This window comes from Capsicum annuum, chromosome 10 (assembly GCF_002878395.1).
Source record: "Capsicum annuum cultivar UCD-10X-F1 chromosome 10, UCD10Xv1.1, whole genome shotgun sequence".
NCBI lineage: Eukaryota > Viridiplantae > Streptophyta > Magnoliopsida > Solanales > Solanaceae > Capsicum > Capsicum annuum.
Window position 1 is genome coordinate 200,791,535 of NC_061120.1, and position 11,036 is coordinate 200,802,570.

The window sequence follows — 11,036 nt, forward strand, 5'->3', positions numbered from 1 at the left end:
CTGCAATGGAAATTTATTTGACAAAATTGAATGCTCGGGGGTGGAACAATCTATTTCTTCAAGGTGACTCTCAATGAAAGTTTGGAAAAAATGAGGTCTATGAGTTTTACACAAATGGGATTAAATGTGGTTAGTTATTTTCTTTAACTGTGAGAGGGGTATCCATCAATCTAGTGGCTGATGATCTTGCTAGGATTCTAAACATTCCTATAGGGGGATGGCATCATTATGTAAAGTTTAAGTGGCCCTCTTTGGATAATCTTGCATCTTCTTTAGATATCTTTAGAAAATTCTCTGGAAATCCTCACCTTCTTCACTATTGTAGAGTACTCAAGGGAGAAATGCCCCCTCTCCATCAGCCCTATTTTGATGTTATACACAAGGTGATTGTTCCTAGGAAATAAAGACGCTCTAAAGAAAACTTCCTTGACTTGACCCTCATGGAACTCCTGGATATAGAAGTCAAGATTGACTTGCCAGGCTCATAATCAAGCATATGCAAAGGGTTCTTATCAAAAATGTCAAGGGATATGCTCTACCATATGAGTTCTGGCTTGACCTGATATTAGAAGATTACTTAGTCCTATTTAATTATGATATTTTCAGGGCACAAATGATGTTATTGGACAAGTGAATCGGGGCCTTACTTATTTCAATAAGGAGTGTCGATACCCCTCTAAAGTGAGAAAGAAATGCTCTTGCTATGAAGGATGTTGAACTGGCAGCAGCTCAGGCTACTCATGAGGCTGAGAAGGTGACACTTCATGCCTGAATTGATTCTCTTCAGGCAGACCTTTCTCGAGAATGAGCTAAAAGTGCTGAATCTATTCGCAGACTGACCCAACTTATCTCTTCTGCTCCTCTTTTTTCTTCCTAGTGCCTTAGTTTTTTTTGTGTCTCATCTGGTTTATCTTGTGATTTTAATTACTAGATTAATGTAATTTGTATTTTATCTTAAATGAAATGGTACTTTTGGATATAGTACGTCTTTTTTTATATTTTTTAATGCCTTGTTTATTCATTTTAATTCAAGGTCTGTATTATCTTAGAGATTGCTCCGGTGGCCATGAATTATTAAACACTTGCACCTTGTCTAGAATTGTCTTGAACCATATTTTTTATGATGTCAAAAGGGGAAAAAGTGATTGTGCAATACTTATAACCCATTCATTAACCTGTTTCATTATAGTGTTTTTCCTTGCTTAAGTGTTTTAGGAAATATGGTATGCACAAGGGTTGTGGTTTTTCATCATCAAAAAGTGATAAATTATTGGAACATTGAAGTTTTGATGAGTACCAAATGAATGAAACATGTTAGTCAAGGTGTTCCATCCACGTGGTTCACCGGTGTGATCTACATAAGTTTGCCTGAATTTAGAAGTGGATAACAAAGTTAATTCTGATAAACTCAAGATGGATATTACGTGTGACATGGAAAAAGTTAAATTTTAGTACAACACTTGAAGATATAATAAAGTGAGTTGAAGAAGAAGTTCTATTTAGCCATGGAGAACTACTTTAACAAGGACTTTCACTTAACAACAAATTCTGAAGATTTGAAGAGTCCAACTACAAATAGAAGATTGATGATATGAAGGACTCTTTGAAGAGTTGTTGTGAAATACAGGAAGTGATTTTCATAATCACTTATGCACTTAGAAAGAAACTAACAATTGACAAATTATCTCGAAAGCTTGAAGAAGTCATAGTTGAACCTATTCCTACTACTTAGAGTTAAGGTGTTTTAGACTTTATGTATTAGGTTGGTTCTTGAGTTGTATTACTTATTTAATTATAGTCTCAGGGGAGTATAAACTGAGTTAGGATTATTTTCTTCAAGTTAGGAAACTCGAAGACTTGGAAACACTTATCCTAGGAAAGTTTGTGTGATTTGTAGAAGAAGGAATTAGAAGTCTATAGTTCCTAGTTTACAAGAATCTTGTAATTAGTTGATTGTTGAGGCTCAAGTGATTTAGTGGAATTGGGATTAAATCCTATAGAGGTACAGGTTGTGGTTTTTTAATACATCTTTGAGACAGGTGTTTTCCACATCAAAAATCACAGTGTTATTTACTTAGTGTGTTGATACCCAATTTTGGCTTGCTTTTTTTGCTTTAATTATTTTTTGGTGTGTCGTGGCCATAAATAATTTTTTAAAATATATCTGTTTTGTCTCTATGAATTTTGAAAAAAGAATTAAAAAAAGAGAGGACTTATTCTCCCATCATATGGTAAAATATTCTAATTAAATATAAATAATTATTTTAACATCAAAATCACAAAATATCTTTTTGATAATCGTAATAGCATTTTGTCTAATTTTATTTTTCACACGATATATGGTGACTTGTGTATTCTCATAATATGCATGTCCTTATTATATGCGTATGTATATTTTTTACTATAATCTTATATATAATTTAATATATAATATATATATATATATATTGTCAGTATTATAAAAATTAAAGTTACAAATTATTATATCGGATGCGTATACCAAATTTATATAATATATAAGAGTATATACTAAAAATAATTTTTAGGGTAGCAGGAAAGCATCAATAAAATTAATTTCGAAAGAAAACGAGTAGTTGGGCCAACATTAATCCAAGTTCAACTTTATTTTACTCAAACCTAATTTTTATTCATAAATTTTCGCCTAAGAAGCCCAAAATTTGACCCAAAATCCATGTCCAATATCTATTTCCACCTCATCAATCCAGTCCACACAATATCCACCAATCGTCTATTGCCACATCAGCAAAGAAACACAAAAACCATCCAACAAACACAAACTAATCCAATCCATTGATTCTTTTCTAATCCAAAGGTCCTAAATTTTTCAGTTATTTATTTATTTATACATATATATATAATTTATTATAAATAATATTATTATTTTTTTCTTAAATTAAATATGAACCGTCCGATCAAACGATCGGATGGTCCAAATTTCAGTCAATAAAAGCAACCCCAAATACAGCCTTTTCTCAAAAGCATGTCTCTCTTCTCTTTTATCTCATATTCCCCAAACACCCTAGCAGATCTCCAACCCAGAAAAAACCTCAGCTACTTCTCTGCATCTCCCATCACCTCCACCCTAAAATCATCCAGATTTCTCACCTGCAGATTTTTATCACCATATTAATCGTCTCAACAGTGTCCTAGCTTTATCGAAATGGCTAATTTCAACCTTCCACTAGCAAGTGAGGTTGTAAAGTCTCTCAAAAAATACGAATACACTTTAAAATCAGTGGAGAAAGCTTGGTCACATCTTAAGACCCAACTTACCCTTTGGATCAATTCAAAGTTAAAATCAAATCCGAGCGTTAGGTTTCTTTACTTCCTTCGTCTTTATCTTATCTTCTCTGTCTCCCAAATCTATTCAAAGAAGTGATCTTATTAGAGTGTCTTCCCTACTGATTATCTTATTTTAGCCTAACTATTTCCTATCAATGAAATAAATTGACTAATGTGTTTCAACCTAGCTAAAATAATTAGTAAATGACAGTCAATTTTTACATAGAAAACACCCGTCTCAAGAAGGTATAAAAAACCATGACCTGTACCTCTACAGGATTTAAACCCAACTCCATTAAATCACTTGAGCCTCAATAATCAATAAATTACAAGACTCTTGCAACCTAGGAATTATAAACTTCTAATTTCTATTTCTGCAAAACACCAACCTTTCCAAGGTAAGTGTTCTTGGGTCTTCGTGTTCCTCTACTTGAAGACATTGCTCCTAACTCAGTTTATACTTCATTGAGACTACATCCAATACAATCTAAGAACCAACTTGATACATAAAGTCGAAGATTCCTTAACTATAAGTAATAGGAACAGGTTCAACTATAACTCTTTCAAGCTTTGGAACTGCAGGGATAATTTGTCAATCGTTGTTCTGGTTTTTAGTGCATGCGTAATTATTTCAATCACTTTCTTTATTTAATAGAAACTCTTCAAAGATTCCTTTATGTCCTAAAATTGCCATCTCTAGTTGGTCTCTTTAACTCATCAGAGTTTGTTGTTCAGTCAAAGTCCTTATTTAAGTCAAACTCCTTATTTGAGTGAAGCTCTTTTTTCACTTATCTTAACGTGTTGTGCTCAACCATAACTTCTTTATTTTTACATGTGATCAATCATTTTGATTTTATCAAATCCTGATGTCTTACATTCTTGTCTTGTCTTCATCTTTTAGTGACGAACTCATGTTACCTTGACTCAGCACATTGGTTTTGTGGACCACTTCAACTAACATGTTTAATTTGTCATGTCATTCACCAAAACCATCCTAACAAATTCTCCTTTTTTGGTTATGACAAATTTTTTCCATTGTGCAACTGCTGACCTTTCCTGTTGACACTAAGTCCTAAACTTTTTAAGATGAAACAAGTTAGTGGTGAGTTATAAACATTGCACACCTTAATTCTTCTCCCTTTTGGTATCATCGAAAAGTATCTATCTCCAATTCATAAAAGTACAGTACTACTCAAATCATGGCCACTTGGGCTATCACCAAAATAATTAGAGAAAAAACAAAATAATAAAGTAATGCAGTAGTTGAGACAATAAAAGATTATACATAAACCGGGAAGACTTCATTGATATAGTATGATATGTTGTACAAGCAAGCATAAAAAAGAGTACCATACGAAATCATATAGAAAATAAGAAACATAAGACATAAAAAGATTGAGCCTAAAGATCTAAGAGGGGAGGTCTGGAAAGGTTTGAAGAAATAGGTTAGATCAATTGAGTCAAATTGCGGATGATTTCAGCATTTTCAGCCCGTTCCCTGATAAGATCAACCTCCAAAGTAGTGATTCTAGCCTGAAGCACTTCCTTTTCTTGAGCATGGGTAACTTGAACTTCCTCTAATTCAGCCAAAGCATCATTTAGTTCATTTTTCAGTCGTTTTATAGGAGTATCAGCCTGTCTCGCTGAAATAGGTAGTGCAACATGATTCAAGAGCCCAAAAAATCCTTAGTGGTCTGAAAAGACTAGACCTAAACAGAAACAACATAGTCCTCAAAGATGGGGCCTAACCAGAAGCCATATGCAAGAGCATCTGCCTTTTTTTCACCCTTTAAGAGAATACTCTGCATATGTTTGATAATGAGACCAGAAAGGTTAATTTTCACCTTACTATCAAGCAATTCCATGAGGGTGAGATCAAGATAGTTGGCCTCGGATTTTTTTTCCTTTCGAGGTAGGATCAATTTATGAACCACATCAAAGTAAAGATGATGGAAATGAGACATCTACCATTTAAGAACTCATCTATGTTGAACCAGATTAGGATTTTTTGAGAATTTCCTAGTGATGGCTAGACTAGATGTCATGTTGTCTAGTGGAGGCCAATCAAATTTGAGATAGTGATCCCATCCTCCAAGAGGGATAGCAAGGATACGGGTAATATATTTTGCAGACAAGTGAATAAAAACACTACACATAGAAATAGTGAAGAAAGTTCTCTTTATAGAACCATTAGTGTAAATTTCATACAGCTCAGGACGTCCAAACCTGTGCTGAGTATCACCTTGAAGAAATAAAGTAGACCAGCCTTGAAATTTAATTCTATCCAGAATGATTGACATCTCAAGGCCCCCATATCCAGTTATAACACGGCCATGGATGAATTGTGTCTTTTGGAAGTGCAACACATGCTCTAGATGAGCATCAGCTGACCTAAATATGGGGAGATCAAGTGAGAAAGAAGCATCATCCTCATTTTCTTCAGAATCAAAGGATTGAACGAGTACAGAGTCATGTTTCTTTGGCTTAATTTTGTAAGAGGTCTTGGATTTTTTAGAGAAGGTGGAACACTTTTTTGAAGAGGATTTCTTTGTGGTGGTAGGAGAGAGAGAAGGTTTAAAAATTTTTAAAGCAGAAGGTTTTAGGATTGAGCACTTATAGGTCTTCCCACAACAAACTGAGGAAAGCAGTATATATGAATCAGAAGGAGAAGTAAAGGGTTTTGACAAAGAGAGTTTCTTCTTTTTATTAGCCTTGAGATCAGCCTCAATAGTGGCTTTGTCACGACCCGAGCCGGGGCCCTAGCTGTGATGAGAATCCCGAACCATGAAGGCCCAGGTGCCCTTTTATTTCTGGTAATAATGCACAATACTTAGTAATAAAAAAAAGAATGCGAAGATGAAATGAATGGAATCATGGTAATACTCTGAATTCAATTTAACAATACTGGAAAGAAATTCATCAACATCTAAACAACATCTATTTCAGTCTACGAAATCTCTACTACATATGACATCAATAAACTGTCTAAATCTAGGATAAGGCCCCCTACTGTACCAATACCATAATTAAATAACAATACTCTAAGAATGGTCTTCTGAAGTAAGAGAGGCTCAGACCTGCACACTTCTGACTGTCAACTCTAGAGTTTAGCAGAACCTCTAGACTGAGCCTCAGACCCTGAAAGATAGGGGCCAATACAATTATACTGGTATGAAGAGAAATCCAAAATAATGCATTTAAATAAAATAGATGAGACAAATTCATGAAAACTTCATGCATGATATAGTTTAAAGCTCATGGGAAATTCTTTGATGTTCATAAAACATTTTTATCAATGTTGTTCTAATCTTTGCATTACTTCTGAGTTAGGTGGTCCACCCTACAATTCTACAACCCCACCGGCTATATGGAGGCCGCCCTTAATTCGGTGGCCAAGCCCCCAACACAAGCTTTTCGTAAGAGTTGGAGTTTCTGATTCTAATACCCCACAGGGTACTAAGCCAGTGTATAATCTATCTAGGGGACATAATAATCCCGTCTCGGCAAAACATGGTTTCGAACAATGAGCTTTCTGGACTCGTGCCTTCTTCGGGTAACCACCTCACATATCTTTATGCCCATTTTTAGCCTTTTCTAGACATGTGTCATTCTAAGTTCAAAATTTGAAAATCTGAAAGAAAATTCACATTTTGTTCTATTTTGTGCTACCCTAGCATTATTTGAATTGGTATCGTCATACCAATACTTGAAAGTCATATTTATAAGCCATCAACTATTATTTTATGAGATCTTATTTCAAAATATAAAGTTTGGACCACCATACTTCAAATAATTCAAGAAGATTCAGCCACCAAAACATTTATCAAGTTATGCAAAGATTGTTCTTTTCAGTATTTCAACAAACATGCGGTAGTCATGAAATTTGTGACAAAACATGCAATCTTCTTAGTAAACATCTTTAACCATTAAAATAACGTAAAACACCCTCTCTTCGATTCAAATTCATAATCAAGTTATAAGCAAAATCAAGGCAATTATATTATGATCCCAACAATACATTTCGAATAAATCAAATCTTACGAAAACAAGATGCTTGTAAACAAGAGAAGGATTTATAATAGTTCATGCTCTCAATTCATCATTCAAACTCTTCAAACACATTTATATATATACTTATACATGTTTATAAAACAAATTTGGGGAAAAGGCCTCAAGACCAAAACAATAATACTATTAAAGGATTCATAATGACAGATTGTAAATATAATTCCAAAATTCCTTTGAAATTTCATGATTTCTATAACTTTAAAACTTATTTGAAGTGTTTTCAACAAGCCCATGTAGTTTAGGAAAACCTCACATACCTTAGATAACTTAGTTTAAAGAGTAGAACTCGAATCTTGATTTGTTCCTTGGAAATCTTGGACTTAAGGCTTGATTTCTTGATCTTTGAGGAAAGTATTGCAATTTGAAATTGAGAGGATTTCAGTGTTTTTGGATGTATTTTGCTCAAATCACGATTTAATTTCATGTTATGGCTGAGTTGAGACAAGGAAAAAGACTAAAATACCCCTTAGGAAACAAAAATGTCGCAGCGGTCCCTCAGTTGGCAGACTGATATGTTGAAGTAAATTGGGCATAACTTTTTAGTCCGATGTCGGATTTGGACGAAATCAGTTGCGTTGAAAAGAGTACTCAAAGACCTTTATTTGATATATAGAAGGCCTCCCAGTTAGTTATATACAGAAATTTATGCTCGATAAATTTTGACCCTGATCTATGGCCAAAATACACCCAGTCTGCTCCCCATCTGTTGAAGCAGATGCAAGGAAGATTAAACCAGTGTGTTCTACCCCTGAACTACTCGCAATCCGATCCCAATATATTGGAGCCGATGCAAAGCCGACTAAACCAGATTGGATGGAAAATACTCCACTTTGCGAAGTTATAACTTTTATCCCGTCTATTGGATTAAAACAAGATTGGTACCGTTGGAAAGATGCTTCAAAGATCTTTCAATCTATATATAGTAGTCCTTCTAATTCATTATATACAAGATGTTATAGTTGACGAAAGTTGACCCAAATTGGAGTGTCCACTACAACTTAATCGATGAAATAGTTTTTCAACTCGTCCTAGAGTTAGGAGATTCTTGTGACCTCAATTCATATTCAAAGGTATTCACACACTATAGGATTGATCATCACACATGTATTAACAAAGAATCATTGGGTTCGGGCGTATACACAAAGAAACGATGGTTAAAACTTTAGCCTGAGAATACGGGGTGTTACATTATCTCCCCTTTGGGATCGTTCGTCCTCGAATGATGGGTAGGGATTTCTTGAAGCTCTAAAAGTGTAGAATAAAGAACGTAATATTCATTTAAACATTATTCCTCAACAAAAATATGCAAAGGCACCATACGATCTTCATGATAACCCTTAGGGAAATGGGTAAGCACGAAATATGAGATAACGAAACTTGACATTGACATGATCTTGGCATGTGTTTTATGGCACATGATCAAAACATTGTAAGACATAGCTTTTCCTAAGAGTCCTCATCCTAATTAAGATTGGTACAAGAGATGAGATACGCTTCTCGTGGAACATATGAATATTAGAATTCTCTATCTTACAAGCTACAACAAAAAAACTTAAACTTAGCAACACTACTTGTCTATAACCCAATATTAATCAACATACTTCATCATTTCCAACTTACAATTATTTTGTAACACATCTAACCACAAGAATTTGTGTCCCATCGTATAATACTTCTATGTTGAAGCCTAACTCGAAGGAAAGAGGTGCTAATTTAAACTACGGGACCCTATACTCTATATCACATTAAGAAATCATCTCACCTCATCACTACAATCCAACAACCTCAAGTCTTAGTTCAAAGAATACTAACCGCATGGCACATTAGTTTGTGTTTCCATCAATCACAAAATTGCAGCCTACCACTACCACACCCTACTTTATGGACATCTCTACTAAATCTTGCAAATTCAATCATTTTCACTAAGATTTTCGCCATATACTTCTTTCCTAACTATTTTATGTAAAGAATATTCATCTCCTTCCTTCCCTGCTCTTCTAACCTTAGCTCAAGAAATCACATCAAAATTTTCACCTACAACGACATCTACTCCCCCACCTAACAGATTTCTATACTTCCACAACTACCATCACACTAGCATACAGAGGTTCATTAAAGGACCTAATCAAGAGCATCATGAAAGGGAGTAACGCTATTCAGTTATAACATATACGTATTGCCATACTCAAGGTGGGACATGAGTTGAAGATACAATACAATCACAGAGTGTTTCATATATCAAGTATTTGGATCACAAGTGGAGAGTCGTTCTGGCATAAACTCAACATAAAATGAGTTCTTAGGACAACCACAGTGAGAAACATGAAAGCTTACATCATGAGACTTATAACATGAATGTGGAATTCATGAAGTGGACGATTTAGCCAAGGATTTCTACTCAAAGCTACCGCTTCTCATTTTCAGAACTGAAATAGTCATGAGTTCACACAACTTTATCATTTTGGCTAATCCCGACATAAAATAAATCGTTAACATATGAGAACATAGTTCTTTATAACCAAATCATGATTTTGGGACACAGATTTTTTTTTCATGAGAAAAATAACATAGAGCTTGGATACTTAGAATACTGGATCATCGAGAGACATTATTTCTTCTAGTTTGGAAGTCGGGACATGTCATGAGTTACATATAGTGCTCAAACCTTAGACAAAGGTAGGACTTAGATACATAACGTAAGGCATTAGCAGAGTGACCTCGTAGACTGAGTAGGAGCAGTTTTCTTGAATTGTAATAGATTTATCATGAATCTTACATGAAACTTGACACCATAAGAAAATTTGAGAACTTTAACCCATCATCTCCCCCTTAGATCAAAGTCATAATCCTAAACTTGCAGACATAATCTCTTATTAAATATATATCCACAACTCTCAACACAAGAGATATACCACCATACACATTACCGTTAATCCCTCTAGGATAAACTATACTCTGTAGGTCTTGTTTTCCGAAAATACTACTCTTACTTTTGCTAGCCTCTACAGCCATCATCCTACAACCTATACTCACATAAACGAGATGCACCAACCATTCGAGGAACATAGAGACTAGTTGAAGTACTAATCCTCCCATTATCCACTTAACTAATCACTAAGGGGTACCAACATACACATGAACACAAACTCCCCTCCATAGATTTTTCTTTTTTTATTTTTACAAGAACACTAAATTCATTCTAGAACATCCCCTTCAGGTACACTAATCCTAACATCCTCCAAACCCTAAAGTCATCTATTTATGGCTAACGTTATCATGGGCATAGATAACCACACTTCTAGGCACACAACACTTCATCTTAAACTCCTTAGAATACTTAGCATTACACTTCTAATCACATAACTTGCATCTTAACAAAATTTGTAAAACTATACCAAAGGCGCATATTGCCCACTTATTTTTTTCTCAATTCACCTCTAAATAACTCTTTACAACAACTCCCCAAACTTCTCCATACCACAATTTCAAAAACACAAACTAGGTACGTAAAACACTTATACACATAAATGCTAAACTTTCCCTTTTTAAGTATACTCTAAAGGCATTGCTTTCCAAGAATGCTACTCTTAATTTTTGCTATCCTCTATCATCATCAACTTACAACTCGTAGTCTCATAAGCATACACATCCTCACTCCTTATCAC